The 20,525-nt window shown below is 39.3% G+C and overlaps 1 protein-coding gene across 1 annotated transcript in view; it reads left to right on the top strand.

Moving 5' to 3' along the window:
- LOC121954393 (cadherin-11-like) overlaps window positions 1-20,525 on the top strand; it is a 117,011-nt gene that overhangs the window by 34,948 nt on the left and 61,538 nt on the right. The window contains 1 exon segment of the mRNA XM_042501868.1: window positions 19,841-19,906. The gene's annotated coding sequence lies outside the window, so the exon portion shown is untranslated.

The following is a 20,525-nucleotide window of genomic DNA, read 5'->3' as shown; positions in this document are numbered from 1 at the left end:
GCTTTACAGTGCAGAATATGTCAAGTGGGTAACTGGGAGCGATAAAATTTTACACTGAAATTTCAATAATTAAAAGTATGATTCATGAAGGCTTAACTGATGTGGCAAATAAGAAGAAAAGTGGCAGAATGTATGACAGAAAAACAACATAAATGGTAAAGAAAACCGGACAGTGACTGGGATTCTCCACCAGTTGTTGTTTCACCATTCCAGCAGCAGTTAGGAGTCTAATTGATTACGGCGACCCCTATTTTCAAAGTGCAGTCTCTTCATTGATCCAGTTACTGCTGCCGCTGCTCAGCTCTCTCCAAGCGATTCTCCAAGTCATTAGTGCCAAGCAGAGAGACGCTCCTCTCTGTGGCCTCAAAACCACTTTAATGCAAAACCCCAGTCAACTCTCAGAGAGAGTAAAACAGGTTAGAGGACCTGTGGTTGGTCTCTGAGTCACAATTTAAAGCCAAGTGGCAATTTAACCAAAGCTAATCCTGGAGCTGGCATTTAACTGACAGCTGAGGTTGCTCCTATTACACAAAAAATATATTTGTTTTCTCTTGAGCTTAAGGAGCTAACAGAACAGAAAAGCTAAAGGGAGGTTTTCCTACTGTGAGAGACTCTGGAAAAGTGATACAAATGTATGGTCTTCATAGGATGCCGGAAGCATAAAAAAGTGCCAGTGGAAGATCTCTCCCACCCCTGACAAAGGTCCTAGCTGAGACCCTAATGACCTAAAATCCTACACTTGTCTGAAAATCCTTAAAAAAATCCTAAAATTCTCAAATGTTTTGAAATCCTAGAAATGTCATAATATCCTCAAAAACATCCTTCAATTCTGGAAACATCCTAAAATCCTAGAAATGTCCAAAAATCCTAAAAATGTCCTAAAATCCTAGAAATGTCCAAAAATCAGGGAAACAATGTAAAATCCTTCAAATGTCCTATAATCCTTGAGATGTCCTTCAATCCTAGAAACATCCTAAAATTCTTAAAATTTACTGAAGTTTTCAAAAGGTGCTAAAATCCTAGAAACATGTATGGGGCTGCAAAAGTGGCCCCCAAGCAAACACAAGCTAAGCATCCCTGCTTGGAATCAAGTAGCCAGCGTTTTTGAAATAAAAAAGTGAGAAATGTCGAATCAGTGAAGATCAATACATTTCATTGATTTCCTGGTGTAGCTTTTGTCTGCTGTACCATGATGTTGAATTTTTTCGACCTTTCTCACAACATAGAAACACACAGCAGCAGCCACAAAGTCCACCTGCAGCAGCCTCATATGTTCTGCTACTTTACCTTGAAATCAATTTCACGTTAGGTTACAGTGTGTGTCCTCCAGCAGAGGTCACAACCTCTACCTGCTGACTGTGTCTCCTTTCCTAAATTAAAAGACTGCATCACGTTACATGCAGTGCGCACACACACGAACACACACACACACACACACACATACACACACACAGAGCACATCGTATTACCTATATAAAGCAAAGGCTATTGCAGCTCGTGCAAAGAAACTCAATAGGCTTTTAACATTCATTTAGCCCGAGCAGCAGGGCTGACTTAAGCTATAGAGACTGGATCTGATAGCACATACATACAGAGAGAGAAAGAGAGATGGATGGAGGCTGACTTTACGTTACACGCCTCCGATACCAGCGTGAGAGAGAAAGTGCTGAGAGCGGCCGGGAGAGATGCAGAGACTAAGAGAGTACAGGAAAAAGGGAGCTGAGGAAGGAGAAACGGCTAAATATATAACAGCGAGGTTCAAAAAAAGAGACCTGAGAAGGATAGTTGTTTCAGGGGTGTAGATCAATTCAACACACTCACACAGCCAATAAAAGTAACCGTAAATGCTCCGACGAGGTGCATTTGTTCCCAGGTTTACTGTATCGTAACACTGTCTTGTTTTAGGCTTTGGTGGCCGCAGTGTGGGCAGGCAGGCCAGAGGAATTTTTTTAACAGCCTTTTTTTAGCAATTTTCAGTGCATCCTCACCAACAACATGACATATACTGTAATTGGTAGTTTTATTTTCAAACTCTTGTTATTGTCCTAAAACCCCTGAATGTCCTAAAATCCTCAAACTTTCCTAAAACCCTAGAAATCAAATGTCCTAAAATCCTAGAAATGTCCTACAATCATTTAATGTCCTAAAATCCCAGAAATGTCCTAAAATCCCTGAAATGTCCTAAAAATCCTCAAAATGCCCTGAAGTCCTGGAAATGTCCTTGAATCCTGGAAATGTTCTGAAATCAGTAAAATGTCCTAAAATCATCAAAGTATCCTAAAATACTCAAATTGTCCTAAAATCCTGGAAATGTCCTACATACCTACAAATGTCCTTAAGTCCTAGAAACCTCCTAAAATCTGAGAAAATGACCTAAAATCCTGTAAACATTATTACACCCTAGAGGTGTCCTAAAATCCTTGAAATGTCATGAAATCCTGAAAACATCCTAAAATCTTAAAAATGTCCTCAAATCCTAGAAATTTCTTAAATCCTAGGAAAACTGTAAAATCCTAGAAATATCACAAAAACCTGGGAATGTCCTAAAATCCTGGAAATAGAGGTTAGAGGTGCATTTGTTCCCAGATTTACTGTATCATAACAATGTCTTGTTTTAGGATGGGATGGCCGCAGTGTGGGCAGGCAGGCCACAGGACTTTTTTTTACAGCCTTTTTTTTTTTAGCATCTTTTAGTGCGTCCTGGCCTGCAACATGATATATACTGTATGTGGTAGTTTTATTTTCAGCCTCTTGTTTTTGGCTTGCTTTCATTGACTTTAATATCTATTTTTGAGGATCTGGCGAGTCGTTTTAGGTCCCACTGCAACTGCCGAGCTGTTTCATGTGGTATCATTATATATAAAAAAAAAATCAAGAAACACTGGCATTTGCTCAAGGCGTCAAACTCGTCAGCAGTTTGAGAACGTGCCAAATTCAATTTATTTTGGAGTTTACAGTGTGCCTCAGGTACGGAGGAGAGAGGGGGAGGCAGTGGGAGAGGGGGGGGGGGGTAGAGAGGAGATTGAGAGTAATGGAGAGAGATAAATGAACTGAGCTGAGCTGCACCAAAAAGCCGAATGATGAAAACAAACATCCTCGTTTTTAAGGGACTCGCATTTCTACTCCTGCTTCAGATTAGGACTCAACATCACTCAAAAACATCAGTGTGTGTGTGCGTGCGTGCGTGCGTGCGTGCGTGCGTGCGTGCGTGCGTGTGTGTGTGTGTGTGTGTGTGTGTCTGTGTGTCTGTGTGTGTGTGTGTCTGTGTGTGTCTGTGTGTTTGTGTGTGTCTGTGTGTGTCTGTGTCTGTGTGTCTGTGTGTGTCTGTGTGTAGCTTTGGAGATCATTCCCAATCTATATCAGCTTGTCTTCAAGTAGAAACTAGAAAATTAGATGAGAGGAGATTAAAGGGGCGATTGCAGTGAATGTTATAAACTCAGAATATTAAAAACTGCTTTGCATATATCTCATTTGAGTGTGTGCGTGTGTGTGTCATTTTAAGCATAATTCATGCCGATGTATGTTTATTAAACTGTGCTGTGAGTACAGCATGATTGACAAATCCCTGAGGTCAGCAGAGGACACGTGAAGTACAAAGGTCATTTATGTTTGCTATAAAGAGGCAAAAAAAGCTTTATGTGAGGCTTTAAAGTCATGATGCTTGGTTCAGGGTTTCTGTGGTCATGAAAAACCAATAGCAATTTTCAGGCCTGAAGTCTTGGAAAAACTCAATATACCCTGAAGGTTTTGGAAAAGTCATGGAATTTTGTTCCACAAATCAATATAACACATGATGTGTTCAAGGACCATCACAAATTTGAAAATCAAATGATAATTTCATTTTTTTTTTAAAGATTTTTGAGGGCATGCTTTCTTAAAAATAAAATGCCTTTTTTTCCCTTTGAAAATCAAAGAAAAAAGGCCCAATTTTTTTTTTTTAAAGAAAACATGCCTGCAAAAATCTACTAGATCGTAAAGAAAAAGAAGTACTAAGGACTATTGATTGTTTTAGATAATGCATGGTCTTGAAAATTTGCCTGAAAGTCATGGAAAAGTCCTGGAAATGGTAAAAATGTGAATGAACCCGCTGGTTAATGTTCAGAGGTGACATCATCTGTTAGAGGTCATGACTTTTTCGTCACATTTCTCATAATCTCATGATCTCGACAAGCACCTCATTTTGTGTATGCTGCCCGCATTCATCAAATCACCTTTCCTATAACCTCCAGGCGTCCTTTTAATGCTACATAATTTTACTATTTATGGATATTTACAGAATGAAAATCATCCATTTGAGACAGCTTGATTCCACTTGACATTTGGGTTGATGGTCAGCTGATGTTTTGAAGGATGTCTGGCAGGAAGTGTTTTCCTCAAATATGATCAAAGCGTGAAAACTGCACTAAAATATTCCAACAACATCATAAAAACAGACTTGCGGGCATGTTTGGCATAAATTAAACATGTTAAAGTGTTGCTTCCTTATCCTGGCCTCAAGATAAAAAAAAACCAAAAAACACTGCCAACATGTGAAAAAAACAAGGATTTTTTGGTGGCACGAAAATGACAAAAGGGTACAAAAGGTACAAATTCCATCTTGCATTGATAAGAGTTAATGCTGTTCACTGTTGTACGGCTTAGCTTTCCATTACTCAGGCATATGGTGGATATTTTTTGCTGATTTATCATTGCCACAGGCTTTCAGCGGATCTTAAAATAAACGGCTAAGACGCTGTGAGCCCAGAAAATCACCAGATGTACAGTAACTTTCACATCAAGCTACTTATTAAGTCTGCATGTTTTCATGGTCGCGGCTTAAAGCAGAAATCCATAAGACTGTTTTGCAGCGGCGCCTTTTTTTTCTCTCTCCTCTCTCCCCAGATGCCTTTTAGAGTTGTCATTGGAGAGTGACCTGTATTATCTATCTCTGACTCTCTCTCCCCAGCTCTGTCTCTTTCTCTGTCTGAATGGAGATTTAGATAAGAGAGTCTGAGCTGAGAGAGAGCAGCCGCTGAATACCAAGAGACGCAGCAGAAAGAAAGGGAGAGGAGTCCAGAGAGGAGCAGGGAGTCGGGGCCAGATTTACGGAGCCGTTTTGCACCTTGTTTCAGACTCATCCTGCGGCTGGAGAGGTTCCTGGTGTTTATCAAACAGGTGCGCCAAGCTCAAAGGGCAGTTTGACTGTCATCTGCAGCTCATCTCGCCTGCCGGGGAACGAGCTTTATCGCTCGCTTTCAAGCATGAGAGGACCGATCGTGCTCTTAACAGGCCGCGGTCGTGTCCTCGTGCAAATTTATCTGCATCCCCGAGAGCATCCTCGAGTAATTCTGTGTAAAACATAAATCCTAGCGACGAAAGATCAGTGACAAAGTATGCAAGGAGCTGATAAATAAATAAATAAATAAATAAGCAGGCTTCTTTGGAAGGAAATTTCACAAGAGCAGAAAAAAAAGATGAAGCTTTAAGGTTTAAATCAGTGGTTCCCAACTGGTGGGTTGCGGTCCAAGTGACTCACTACCATGTCAGTTTTGTGAAGAACACACTTCATTTTGAAGTACAGTAAATTTGAAGCAAATAGCTTTTATTTTGAAGTGTGGTTTCCTGCTGTAGAGTGATGTATTTTTATTTTCTTTATTTTACTATTTTGCTCTGTACAGTAACAGTAACTATTTCATCGCCCCATTCTTGGTGTTATGTGACCTGTTTTTGTTTTGATGTTTTTTTTTTCTTTCAAAAATAAGAATAGCCCTGAGGGACTGTTCTTTTCTTTTTCTACAGAGGTTCAGAGTAAGCCTCCAATGTCCCAAAAACCTTGAAACTTCCCTGATTTTGAACTAATTGCACTTTATTGTTGCAACATGTTTTATTTATTTCTGTTTTAAGCCCACATGCTATTGACAGTTTGTGAAATTAAATTGAATATGCAATAATGTCTCTTATGTGCAGACCTTGAACTAATGACTAAGGTGAAAACTGGGCCCAGTAGCTGCACCAGTTTAGAATCACTGGTTTATATAATCATGTGTGACTCAAATCATGTGACCATCTGTGGGGTCATGACCCAATGATGAGAAAACTCGTCCCTACAGACACTGTTTCTGATCCACTGCTCTCACTTCTTTGGTGAAGAGGTGAGCAACAAGCTGAAGTTCCCTCCAGGGATCAATAACGTTTTATATTACAGCTCCCAAACAGTGAAAAGGTTATTTTTTGGTTTTGGACGATTAAAGTGCAGCCGGTAACAAACAGCTGGAGTTAAATTAAAGACTCTGACTGCTCACAGATGTTTATCTTTAGCAAAAAAAAGGTTCCCAAAGAAATCATGTTGGAATGTAAAACTGTTTCTGTGGTTGTTTTCTTTCTGATGATCCCTGATTGGAGATCTCGGGCTCTTTATTTACCAGCCCATCACACGGGGCCGTGTATACACAGGCTATCATTGTCCTGCCCACTAATTAATGAGTCCGGTCAGAGCGCTGGATGCCTGCACGCCCGCTCTGCCTCCTCGGAGAAAACCGCTGGCAGTCCGATGAATCACCACATTCAAACGGTCTCGTGGTAAAAGAGCAAAAAATGATTGAAAACCGAAGGAGAAATTCATGAGGCTGGATGAGCGATGATAAATGTATTAGCACTAGATGACATTTCCATCACCACCTCATCGATCACCTTGGGGACATTTTAAATGGTGGACCGTGTGTGTGTGTGTGTGTGTGTGTGTGTGTGTGTGTGTGTGTGTGTGTGTGTGTGTGTGTGTGTGTGTGTGTGTGTGTGTGTGTGTGTGTGTGTGTTATGCAGAATCAGGCAGATGAAAAAAGCTCCCCAACACTCAAAGAAAAACAAAGAGGACGGGGACACGCTGACATGATGCTCATATGGACGCAAAGACAGATTGAACTGAACTGCAGGCGTTGACGTTGTAACTTCTTCTTTCTAACAAGTGTATTAACCCTTTGAATGCAGCACAAGAAAATTGATCCAGGTTTCAAACATCTTTAAAAAGCACACATTTTGAAGCCTACACAAACACGGTAATCAGCAACTTCACAACTTGAATGTCCAGCAAATTGGAAGAAATTAGTAAAAGGTGAGAAGAAAATAAAAAAAGAAAGAAAATTTTAAAAAAAAGAAAAACAGGAAAAATGTCCAGAAAACTCTATTATGTTTATCATTTATATAATTAGATCTTTAAAAATATGTTAGGGTGTGTGTATATCTCCTATGTTATTGATTTCAGTTCAAATTTTATCACATTTTTTCTAGGGAATTTCCTTGTTTAGTTTTTACTGATTTTATTTATTTATTGGGAATTTTAGGGTAATTTCCTGGTCTCATCATGTTTTTGACAAGAATTAAGCTGATTTGCTGAGGTTTCAAAAGGTTGACCCTTTGGATCAGCGTTACTTTTCTTTTGTGGCATTCAGATACCTTTTACAAGTATTCAAATCTTTAACACTAAGAAACTTTGGTTTGAATTAATAACAAAAAACATGACAATGAGCAGCTTGGCAAAACAATGACGATTTGTGAATTTGGAAAATTATTTTTAACAAAGCTAGGGAAAAATTTCCAAATATATATATATATATATATATATATTTCTAATCCTCATATTTATAGGTTTTAAATTATTTTATAGAATTACAATTTATTTTTGTTTTTTTTTTTTTTTTTTTCAAAAATTGTATGCACTTTTTCTCAGGGCATTTCCCTGTTTTATTATTATTATTATTATTATTATTATTATTGTTGTTGTTGTTTGTTGTTGTTTGTTGTTGTTGTTGTTTTTTATTATTATTTTAACTTCCCTTTTTGGTTTCTTTTCCTCTCGCTAAATTAGTTAACTTTCATAGGTTTTTTTTTCATTCATTTGTGCTCATGTCTGGGTCATGTCTTCTTAGGTTGCTTATTACCTTCTTCCTATGTTTATAAACAAATCAAGCCAGTTTGCAAGTTTTCAAAGGGTAACTGATGGCAATGATCTCAGCGTCATCATAAATAAACAGGATTGTGATCTCAGAATGGTTTTGTTACTCAGTGTGTTTCTCGAGGACACTGAAGCACAAAACGACGCTCGCCCACTCTTGAGGCTTTGAATGTCCGGGGTGTCCTCCAGCTGAAGGACTTTCTCGCTACTCACTCATCCAAGCGGGAGCACATAAAACTGAAAATCAGAATTAAAAAGAACATTTCTAGGGTAATCTTCCAGCGCTGTTGACAGCATTCACTTTGCAAATATGTAATTGATGGAAATTATCTCTTCATGAGATGGCGATGTGTTTTCAGTGGGAGCCACTTCCTCGATGATTGCAAAGCTGGTGTTTTTATTTTTTTTTTTTTTTTTAATGCTCCAAACAGACATTAAAGATGAGCGTCACAGTGCCGAGCTCATGTCAAGATACAGTTGAGAGCAATCATTATACATGTATGTGTGTGTGTGTGTGTGTGTGTGTGTGTGTGTGTGTGTGTGTGTGTGTGACTAAGAGAGCGTGTCATACAATAACAAACTATCTAAATGAAAATCATCGACAAGTGAGGCGAGTCCTAACTGAGTGTGCACGTACATATAGAAGCAGAGCCGCCATGCAGAACTGAATATGTAAAAAGCATATTTGCTCTCTGCCTCTCCTCCTCCTCCTCCTCCTCCCCTCGTCTCTCTATCCATCATCTCTCTCTCCTCGCTCTTTATCCCTCCTCCCCACCCTGTCAGTTAAATGACTCTCCCTCGTTTTTCTCCGTCTCTCTAAGTCAACATGTCAACTTGAATATAGCTCTCCCCTCGGTCACGTATTCGGAAACACGCGGTCATTATATGTTTGTGTGAGCACAAACATGCGCGTCCACTATCGTCTCTGCGTCTGGATGTATGTTCCTGTGTGATTTTGTGTTTTAATGTTGGGTTTTGCTAAAGTGTGTGTGTACATTAGGTATTTGTTATGTTTTGCAGTATCTGTATCACCTAATATAATCACATATACACATTATTACGTCGCAGACAGGATGGAGCTTTAACAATGCAGTGGTAAATGTGTGTTTAGGTTTAAGAACAAAAGACATAGTTAAAAAATCACAATGTTTCCTCACAGAATAGGCCGTATGATATGTGAAAATGCACATACGGTTCATATATTCTAAGAATTAGAGCCACACAAATTTTGTTATGTTCTAAGATCACAAGAGTGACACAAAGAGACTTTTTTGCAATCAACAAATTCTCCAGAAAGAGACATTATTTCCACTTTAGACACTTTATTTTCTCTGCGATTCGACCAGTAAATTCTCTGGAAAGTTTGTTTGTTTTCTTTTTTCATTAATAATCAATCTTAACATTATGCTATTTATGGATTCCTTCAATCCACTGAACTCCTCGGTACAATTTTATTTTCATATATTACTATCTATCTTTTTATGTGTCTACCTGTTACTGTACGTGCACACAGCAAGATGTTCAAACAAATTGCCCCTGGCAGGATTTAAAAAGTTGTCTGAAATCTGAAGACAATGTCTCAGTTAAAAGCAATAACTTTCCCTGACACAATCCCGGCAGGAAATGCAGCAATATCCAGAAAAAATATATATATTATTTATTATTTTATTTATTTTATAATAATAATTTAAAAATAAATTAAATTAAAAATTAAATAAAAAATAATTAATTGATTATTTTTTTAAATTGTAATCCCTGTGGAAATATGGCAATGAGTTCACTTTTGTTGTTTGTTTGTGTCAAACAGTGATCAGGCGTGTCACATCGTTGACCCTCCATCCACCATCCCCACCCCCTTCAAGATGACAAAATTAGCTCATAAACTCGACACTTTGTTGTATGATTCGTCATTTTTTGCAATTTGTAAAAATGTACAATGCCAACATTTTCTCCTGGCAATGGGGCTGCTATCTGTGTGTGAATTAGTGTCTAGTAGGATGTGCAGTAAAGAGGATGCTTCAGTTCTTCTCTTTCTCTTATGCTCCCTTCGTTCTCTGTCTCTCCATCAGCCTTCACCTATAGCACAGAGGTTGTTAAACCCCAGGTTACACTTTACTGTAGAAGCTATATAGTAACACAGAGTTTAGTGTTGCTGCTCTGAAGTTTGCAGACAACATACACTGCTACAGCAAAGAAAAGGACAGCAGCCTGAGCTCCATCACAATCAGTCTCTGCAAATTAAAATCTGCTCTTCCCACCAGTTTGATACATATTTACACCCCTAACTCCAAATGAGGTTGACCTCATGTGCTCTTTGTCAAGCTCTGCTCTGCTTCCTCAAAATTAGTTTTCTTTAAATTGTACAACTTTAGTTTCCCTGACATAAGGGGAAGGAGAAATCACTGATACAATCGAAAGTGAACACAATAAATACACAAGATGCAAATGACTCGTTTGTGCAGATAAGAGCCTCGAGGGGCTAATAAAAGCTTCTCACCTTAAAGCAATAAAGAAGTCTGTGGCTGTGGGAACAATGAGAGTGAAGTCTGGAGAGTTTTAAATTACAACCCTTAAAAAAATACATGAGCAGCTTTTTGTAAATGAGCAGCGTCCTATTCTCCAGAGACAGGGCCAAATTAAGAAGAAATCAATAAGGAAAATATAATGAGCTACAGTTTTCAACAACATCACTAAAAGGACAACACTGATGGCTCACAGACTTCAGCTAAATTGCTCAACCACAGTTTGTTACTTTTAAAAAGTTCCCTCAGTCCTGTGGACTAAAGAACTGCAAGACAGTGAAACCAAATCAAAAGCATCCTGATGGATTTGTAGACTTTAAATGACACATTATCAGCTTGGTGGATCACTACACAATGAAAACATGACGATCTTATTCACAGCGGAAAAGCAGGATATTTGTTACAGTTAAGAATTTGCAGTTTGCAGACTTTGGTGCAACTCATGCAAACAATATACTTCAGGCCTTGTGGTTTTTATTCAAATGATTCTTGCAGTGAGGATTGTTTTGTCCGAGCTGGTTTAAAAAGTGGCTGTGAAGGACTGGAGAGTTAATAAATTTAAAAAATCAAACAGCTACAGGGGGTCCTCCATCTTGCCGCAGCTGTTGAGATCAAACTCTGCTTTAAAAAGGCAGACAGCATCAACATGTCCGCCGCTGACCTTACACCCACGCCTGCTGTTCACATTTCTGCAGATTTAGCAAAAGTGCCGAGTGCTTTCAAGTAGCTGCAGCTCACTTCAACAGTTAAAAGTGTATTTAAATATTCGTTTTAATTCCATGTGGTCTGTGTGTATGTCTGACTTTCTGCACAGTAAAATTAAGTGCTTAACATTAGCAGTTTGACTGATTCTGTCCATTGATTGACTAATCGCTTCTGACAATCAAGGAACAGTTTATTGAGCAAACATGTCAACAGATTTCAGATTGTTGGTCGGACAAAACGAATGATCTTTAGGCCCGATCTTAATTTGATTTTGTCAGAGAAAAGGGAGGTGAAATCAGCAGCAGCACTTGATTTGCTTTAATTTTTCAGACAGTGGACAGAAAGAGAAAAACCAAAGTGTCGGGGAATATGTGTTTCTTTTATCAAATATAAGATTTAAGATGCATGTTTAAAACTGGACTGCAGTCACAAGCTTAATTTAACATTGTTAAGGTGTATTTTTAGCACGATCTCATTCTTAAGTCATCAAATATTGGCGTTTTTGCAGACAGGAAGACAACACCAGACTCCTGCATAAAAGTCCAGGGTTTGTTGGATTCATCCACTTCCTGCCCTGCTTCTTATATTATGTTCCTACTTGAAGCGTTTCAAACTGATGCGACAGGTTCAATCCGGCTGTAATTTCAAGTGAGGTTGACAGGTGGCGTTTGGCATTGGGTTCATTCGCCATAACCACTGCGGAAACATGTAATAAGAACAGGCATGCAGCTCGATCAGCATTTACCTGGCTTTGATTTTTAAGCACTGCACAATGCCAAAGTGGACAGAAAAAAACTGAAAAATGTATTTGAATATGTGTTTTAATCTTGTTACTGCAGTCCGGTTTTCACATTCAGCATTAAAGTTTATATTTGAGAAATAAAGAAACACCTTAAAGATGTATTTCAGTGTTATTTGTCTTTCCTTAATCATGTCTATTTCAATATGAAATAAAGTTTTCACGGATAGACAGAAAGTTATTGCTCGGCACTTGAGATGGAGAAAAAAGATCATCCTGACTTCTATCTTTCGGGCTTATCTAACCACATAGAGCTATTTCAGAGCATCTGACAGAAGCTTGGCTCATATTTTCAGATGAGGAAGTGGAAAAACACTCGGCTGTCTAGAGCAAGTGTTGTAGGAGTAGCACTATTGTGGGAGCAGGACGTCTGAGCTCAAAAGATAAAAAATAGGCCTCTAGTTACCAGCCAATCCCCTGTAAAATCACTGCTCGCCATTTGCACCTGCATCTCCTGTGTAGCATTTTATTTTAGACTCAGCAATGAGTCAGAAAGGAGGTGAGAGGAAGTGGAGGAGGAGGAGGGGGAGGCGGAGGATGCTTGCCTAAAGATAAAATATATGAAAGGAACTGTGCACCAAAAATAAGTTTAAAGAGTGCAGATAAAAAAGAGTCGCATACAGTTATTTTACAGAGTGATGCCAAATTTAGACAGGTCTCATAAATTGCTGACCCGTTGCTTGGCTCACGCTGAAGTTGCCACTTTTTTCCACAATGCTTGCCAACGTGACTGCACGTCACGGAGGTAACGAGTGTGCTTGTGCGTGGACCTGTACATGTTAACACTCGAGCAGCTTGTGTACACCGATACAATGAAATGTGCCTGTGTGTGTTTGTCCATGTGCCCGTGCACCTGTGAATGCATACTGGCGCATGAATAATACTGACACAGCTGGGATCCACCAGTCCCTGCCAGCCAATATGTGTGTGTACGCGTGTGTGTGTGTGAGTGTGTATGTGTGTGTGGCTGCCAGCTGCGCCCACTGTGCTGATCCTCAAAGCCGCTATCACATTCTGCTTGCATCATTTCACCGCAGTGGTACCGAGAGCATCAGACTCATGAACACATGCTCACAGTTACAGGCCCATATTCATCCTCACACTCATGCGTATAATCACTTTCTTACATAAACACTCGGTCGCTGACATGAGATATCATGATGACAAAGCATCGGTGTTTTAAGCTGTTCGCTGTTGAAGAAATAATTTATAAAGTTTTGTGAAATTCACCAATTTCCCACTTGTAATTATGAGATGTTCATGTGCTCGTAACTTGTAAATATGGTAAATACGATATTTCTGAGGAGCTTGTGAAGGCAGTAATCCTGCTGCGCCTGGTGCTGACTGGTGTTCCATCTAGAAAAAGTGACTTTTTGCATCAGTCAACACCAAAATCACTGACAAAGCAGCAGATTTTGGTGACAATTGGTTGACTTCACAGTGTAAACAATCAACGTGCATGGGCTTTTCTTTCTCTGTTGTGATAGTTTCATACAGTTCGGCTAAGACAGTAGCTTTAGGAGCTGCAGTGACGACTCACTTGGTAACGGTTAGAAAAAGATCATGTTTTGGTGAATAATACCCAGTTTTAGGGGGCACAATCCCAAATGGAAAAGGAGTGATGTCGGGGTACATAAAAACTGTTTTTCAGACCACTATCCTGGCAGGAAAAACAGTGACACACTTCAAATTGTCTTGTTGTTTGTTGGTCTCATACAGTGGTCTGCAGTTTGCCAAGCATCACTTCCAAGTGTCACACTAACCACCACTCCTTGGTGATGACTAAGGCAGCTCATAAACTACATCACAGAAATGCTGATACTTATAAACATACAGATGTAACGTATTTGTGGTTTGAAGAAACGTAAATCGCCAACTCCTCCAGTAAATGGGCTGCAAAACCATCCATTAGTGTCATGAAGATCTGCAGAGGTCAAAAGCCTTAACTCTGGGTCAGGAATGACTGCAGGGCTCTCGAATGCAGCCAACTTCGCCCGTGTTAAGGTCAACTGTTCCACTGCCCTGTAAAGCCCGAGAGCTGCAGCTGTTTGAGGAGTAAATAAACATCCTCACTCTTCATCTCCAGTCCAGTCAAACTATTAGAAATTGCTGTTTGCCTTCATACGTCTGCACAGAATTAGGCTGTTCTCCAGCTTTTGTTTTCGATTTAGCGACTCCAATTGGCTGCGATCATGGAGTAAATCCCGGCATCTTGATTTAGAAACGAGATGAAACACCAGATTTTAATCTGAGAGAGTGTAATGTGTTTGGATAGAGCTCAGCTAGAGGACTATAATCAGAATAATTATTCTGGTCTCACTCCAGCTTCAGGCCTTTTAGCTAATGACAGATGCAACACTAATGGCTGCATTTCAAGCTGTCTATTTGCATGTGTGCATGAAATGTGTGTGCAAATATCCTGTGACACAGTGTGTGCGTGTTTGAGCAGGTCGGCATGCCTACAGAATTTGCAGACTGGTCCAAAACTCTGGAAAAAAATGTTATTATTTTCTGCAGTGATGGGTGGCTAAGCTGAGAGATGATGGCACTTTGTATCCTTAAATGACCTTGTTCCTGCAGCTGCAGCCAAATATCATCTCATACCTGCTTTTAGGCTTCTGTTTCACACAACTCATACAACAGGGACGCTCAAACTGCTTTGTTTACGGGCCACTTTTGCAAAATGACAGGGGGCAGGGGCCAGTCGCAGCAGCCCCAGACAGGCTTATAGGATTTTAAGACATTTCTCAAATTCTAGGACAATTCTCGGGCTGTTGGACATTTCTAAGATTTAAGGACATTTGTGATAATTTTTTTCATAGCACTGTAAGATTTTGGGACATTTCTAATATTTTAGGATGTTTTAAGACTTTTAGGAAATTTCTTAGACTTCAGAACATTTCCAGGATTTTATCACATTTCCAGGATTTTAGGACATTTCTAGGAATTTAGGAAACTGTAGGACTTCAGAACCTATCTAGGATTTTAGGACATTTCTTAGATTTTAGCCCGCTTCTCAGATACTGAGACATTTCTAGGATTTTAGGACACTTATAGGATTTGGGACAAAAATCTTTACAATTTTAAGAAATTTCATAAGGATTCAGGATGTTTGTAGGACTTTAGGACATTTCTTGGATTGTAGGACATTTCCAGGATTTTAGGATGTTATTAGCATTTTGGGACATTTCCAGGATTTTAGCACATTAGGGTCTTAGCTAGGACCTCTGTCGGAGGTGTGAGGGATCCTCCACGGGCACTTTTTTGATAAAGAACCTCTGTTTTCCTGCTTTTTTATGCACTCTGGAACCTTATTTATACCTTATATAAGTGCTGGTTTTGTTGCCACTTATGCTTGTTGTGAGGTGCAAGAGAGTAGACTAAACAAGGGAAGTTCATTGCTTTCAAGGTATAGATCCACGGGATAAGACACACTGAACGGTCCTATTAGGTAAGCACACTGCAGCCGAAACAACAATCTGCACACCCAAGCCTCTGCTGGAGTGCGGTCATACATCATAATGTCTTTCAAATGGTTTTATCTGGACTGTTATTTATTGCCAAAACAAAACATAAGATCTGTAGGTCTCAACATGTTTGCTGTGAGTACAATCACTCTCCAGATATGAATGCAATTCATCAAAATAAATCAATACTAAATATTATCACTTTCTGGAAAGCCTGTGTGCAGGCGCCCAAAACATGTACACGACAGAGCCATTTGGAGTGCCGATCAATAGGCCTTTATTCATGCATTGCACATTTCACACAAGAACCAATTCAGACAGCACTTTATGGTATTGACAGTATTGTCTCAGGGTCCCTTGCAACACAGCAACATGGTGAAATCCATTTTCCCTCACATAACGAGCTGTCATTTTCTGGTTGGAATGAGCTCAGTAGTCTCCGCATACAAAGCGGGCAGATTTAGCTGCAGAATGATAATCACGATAGCACAACAGTGATTGGTATAGCTCCACAGCAACATATCACACAGTAATGATTAGCACAACGCTTCAGAAAGACAAAAAAATCTGCTGTGTAGTTGCATGCTGTTGCTGTCAACGCACGTGTGCTGCGTCAGCACATGTTGCTACAGAAACCCGGATCAAAATCCATTTCTTCCTCTTTAACAAGGTGAAAGGAGTCCGTGTTCTCTGCATACAAAGCAGGCCGATGTGCCCATAATAAGGATAGCATGATGATGATTGGTGTTATACAGGAGGGATATTACCAACACTGAATGATAATGATCTGGGAAACCACTCTGCTGATGATGAAGGTGTTTGTGGCGCTCAGAGTTGTGCAGGTGATGGCGATGCTGCTGTAAATTTGATTGCAAATCTGCTGTCACTTTCTCGTAATGCTAACAGTTTTATGCATTATTCAGATTAATTAGATGTTTGGGGGAAAAATTAAGGAAACACAGTAATTACAATAAAAAGTCTTGTTTTTTGAATTGTTTATGCAACTTATTGGGCCTTGTTCTAATCAATGATGAGGATCAGAGGAATGCTGAAAAAAAGAAAAATCTCTGATTTTGAGAATAAAGTCATAACATTACCTGAATCAAGTTGCAATTTTAAGAAAAAAGTTGTATTATTATATTATTACTTCACAATTTGTTTGCATGAAACAGGATAAAACGAGAAAAACGTAAAAGGGCTGAACTAATTAAACACAAAATATGAGATTTATTAACTGTGTGTATATTTGGATTAATTTAATAAACCGATTTCACCTTTTTGGAGATGAAAGTTGCACTTTTCAAAGCACCGAGTTGATGTTGATCTGTCCCAAGTAAAACAGTGTTCAACATCCCAGAATTTGTTGTAGTAAAAATCTAAAAATCATCTTTCTTTTATGGTTTTTCCTAAATTTCCTACAAAAGTCTGTTTCATTGACGCTCCTTGTGCTGATCTTTAGTTCCTGCTAAAAACGGAGGCGAGGTTAATTATTGCAGAGTCTCGGTCCTCTGAGCTGTGTGATCTCTCGCTGTACATTTATAAAGACGTGGATAAAAGAAATGTGGCAGAGAGGATAAAGGCAGTTTTTGGCCTTTTGATATCTAGCCATTACGGCGTTATAAAATATCTTCCTCGCAGTATTTTTCTTCGTCTCTCCACTCATGCACCATCACACCCACATAATTGCTAGATGGAAGGGAACTTTTAGCAAAATCTCATGTTGCCAGACTGCTTTCTTCTGTTTTTTTCACCCTTATTCACCCACTGTATTCTTGCACAAATCACAAATTTTCATTCTCAGTGAACGCCCTGATTCACACTCACGTAGGGGAGCTGGACTGTTCGAATCGCTGAGTCGCAGCTCGAGCCCTGAGCCGCTCCGCTGGGACACGCCGAGGTTAATGAGCATGCTCTGGGTCTTCTGACTGGTAGTTACTGATGGAGGCGAGAGCATACTCTCTGCACAGGTGGATGCAATGAAGACAAAACGGAAGTGACTTCTTTTACAATCGTCCCAAAAAGATCATTCTAATCTATCATAATCCTTTTCTTTGGACCCTGACCCAGACATTTGTGTTTTTACAGCAGTAAAGAGACCGTGATGTGACAATAACAGGTCATTTAAGGCTGAAACTTAACAGGTTGGCTTTGTGGCTGCAGAAAAACAAATGGGTCTCAGCTGCCAGTTGCAACTGCGCAGCTCGTGAGCATTAACACGTCACATGTCTTGATGATGAAAATTTTGTGTACTTTTAACTCAAAATGAAACCTCTCAGAGGCGTAGTCGTAAGAAATATAAAGATCAGTAATCAAAGAACTGAATTGGTTTGCAAAGCAGTGATATAACTTCTAACAGAGGTCGGTCCTTTTTCACACATCCAAAAAACAAGACATTGGATTCACTCAGATTTTTAACCGTTACCTAAAATCATCTGACAACATGTTTGTTCAATAAACAAATACTGATAATAACGTTCCAGGATGAAGCCAGGGTAACAAAACCTGTTACAGTGACTGATAATGTGTCATTAACTTAGCTGAGTCATACGCAAGTTCAGACAAGAAATAAAATTTAAAGTTACATGCGTTGTTTATGTGAAAATATGTAATTAATAATAACAGAAATATAAATCTTCACCACAAAACAACAGATTAGGTGGAAGAGCTACACAAATGTCTGACATTTTCTTGAACCGCGCGTGGTTGTGTTTAGACAACAAAAGCACATGCTGGGACCGATGGTTAGGGTTAGTGGAAGAAGCAGACCTTTCTCACTCAAAAATTGTCAAATAATGCCAAAAAACACCTTTTGCGTCCAAGAATGACGGCCAGTAATGACGTCAATAAAAGATGTGAGAGTGCGCTTATAGGACGGGTTGGGAGGTGGATGCATCCCACATGAAAAACAACTTTTGTGTAAGAGCTCTGACTTTGCTTCCCGTGTGGCTGTTTTTGTTTTGTTTTTCTCTCTCTAAACCTGCCTTACCATGTGCTAAGGTCTTGTTCTATTTTTATGAGAATATTTCAGAAAAACATAACATGACAACGGCATCATTTTTTAAATAATGAAAGCAATACCTCATATTAACATTTAATATTTATAGCAACTTTTATATTTTGAGCCCAAACTCGCAGAGCGCATGTGAAAATGAGAAGCAGAACTCAGACTCAAAACCCAGTTTATCAAAACCCCTGAGGTCGACAGCTCCGGTCAAAGAGCCGGTCAGAGAGATTCGTCATCATATGTTCTGCTGTCGGGCCGTGATGTAAACTGTAATCAATGTGGACAGTTTGTTTATGTGTGCATCGTGTTTGGGCTGCAGTGTGTCCGCTCTGAGCTCTTACATCAGGCTGGATGCTGAAAGTCTTAACAAGCACAAAGTCGCTGCGGGCGGGTGCACTGTACATCCAGGAAGTGGCTCGGTGAATTTAGAGCAGCGCCGGCTAAGTCAACACATGAATTAAATATCTTTTATTTATATTTTACTCACTCACAGTCTTGCATTACTACAGTGCAGCTGTTTTGATATGAGAGAGTGAATTCAATGTGAATACTGTTTGGTGTCTCTGCTGGAGCTCCGTCAGCCCGCTGCTCTTTTTGTTGACGGCGTTATTTAATGGCTCGGAAACACTTTTTTTTTTAAACGGGAAATTTATTGTAGAGAGCTTAAGAGCGGCAGATTAGAAAGAGTATCTGACAGCTTCACAAAAATCAGAGGGTTAAAGGGGGGTTGTTTGTTAAGTTGATAATGTTCAAATTTGCATTCTGAGCTCTCACAAAGCTTACTCTGCATCTGCCCCCACTTCATATTTGTTTATTATTTATTCACTTTCATTTTTGTCCTTCTCAGAAATATTCTCAGGGAACCCTTTAAAACCTGGACATCAGTTGAACTGCATTCAGATGCCTTTCAGATGTTATTTGACCCTTTGAAACCCGAGCAAATTTTATTTCTTTCAAAAACATGGAAATAAAGGCACCGACCAACTTGGCAAGAACCTTTGAATCCTTTGCAAATTCATTAGATTTCTTTTTTTTTCTTTTTAGGGCTTAAAAGGCAATAATCAAAGAATTATTTCTATTATTTAGTTTAAAGTTTTTTTTTTTAACCTTTCATGTTTTTAAACATTTTTCATGTCTGTTTTCACTAAATTTCCGGCAATTTTCTTGTAACTTCCTTCCATGTTTTTGAAGGTAATCAAACCTATTTACTCAGGTTTCCAAAGGTCAAACAAGTCACACATCTACTCTGTCCCCTGCATCACTACATGCACACCATGAGCTATACCGTACATTCAATTAGCACATATCTAATTTTCCATAATCCCATAATACACAATGTCTTTGAACCTTTTCCTCTACAATAAATTCAATTTCTTGCTTGTGATTAATCTAAATTCTCTTTTCTGTTTCTCTCAGGCAGATCTGTGTCGCCGTGCAGAGGAGAAAACCCTCAACGCATCCGACGACAGTAATGAGCTAAAGGTGCGTTCAACTTTCTTTTTTTTCATACGGTGTGTGTGTGTGTGTGTGTGTGTGTGTGTGTGTGTGTGTGTGTGTGAAATCAAAAGGCCTGTGGATTGGCTTTGACACATCGGGCCCCGCTTGCCTGTTTAGCATTCAGTTTAACCGACTGCGTCTCTTTCAGAGACAGAGAGTGATGGCTGAAAGCACACAGAGAGCATTATCTCTGATTCTTTCATTCATATTTGATTATACTTGTTTGTTTGTTCTTTTCTTTCTCTTTCTAAAGAAATTTTTTGCCTCTGTCTCTCTCAGTGAAAACTACTGTCCTTCATGGTTAATAGAAAATTAATCTGGATTGTTTAGCTTGTATTTGCCTACAGCAGCTTGTTAAAGAGGACTTGTAAAAGCTCATACTTAATATGATCTAATGCCTGAAAATGCGGCTTACAATGCATTTGCCCTCTGGGCACGTGTTCCCAAAGTCACCATATCATGTACCTCGCCTCCCCCCTCCTAACCCTTTTTTTTTTTTTTTTTTTTCCCCCCCATTCGCCTGAAAAAGTTGAATAGATTAAAGGCAGATCTAATCAATCCTGAGTGTGCTTATCAGTGGCTGGCAGGCTGACGAGCCGATTTC

This window comes from Plectropomus leopardus, chromosome 15 (assembly GCF_008729295.1).
Source record: "Plectropomus leopardus isolate mb chromosome 15, YSFRI_Pleo_2.0, whole genome shotgun sequence".
Classification (NCBI taxonomy): domain Eukaryota; kingdom Metazoa; phylum Chordata; class Actinopteri; order Perciformes; family Serranidae; genus Plectropomus; species Plectropomus leopardus.
The sequence above is the reverse complement of the archived record's forward strand: the minus strand, read 5'-3'. Positions and strand labels throughout refer to the sequence as shown.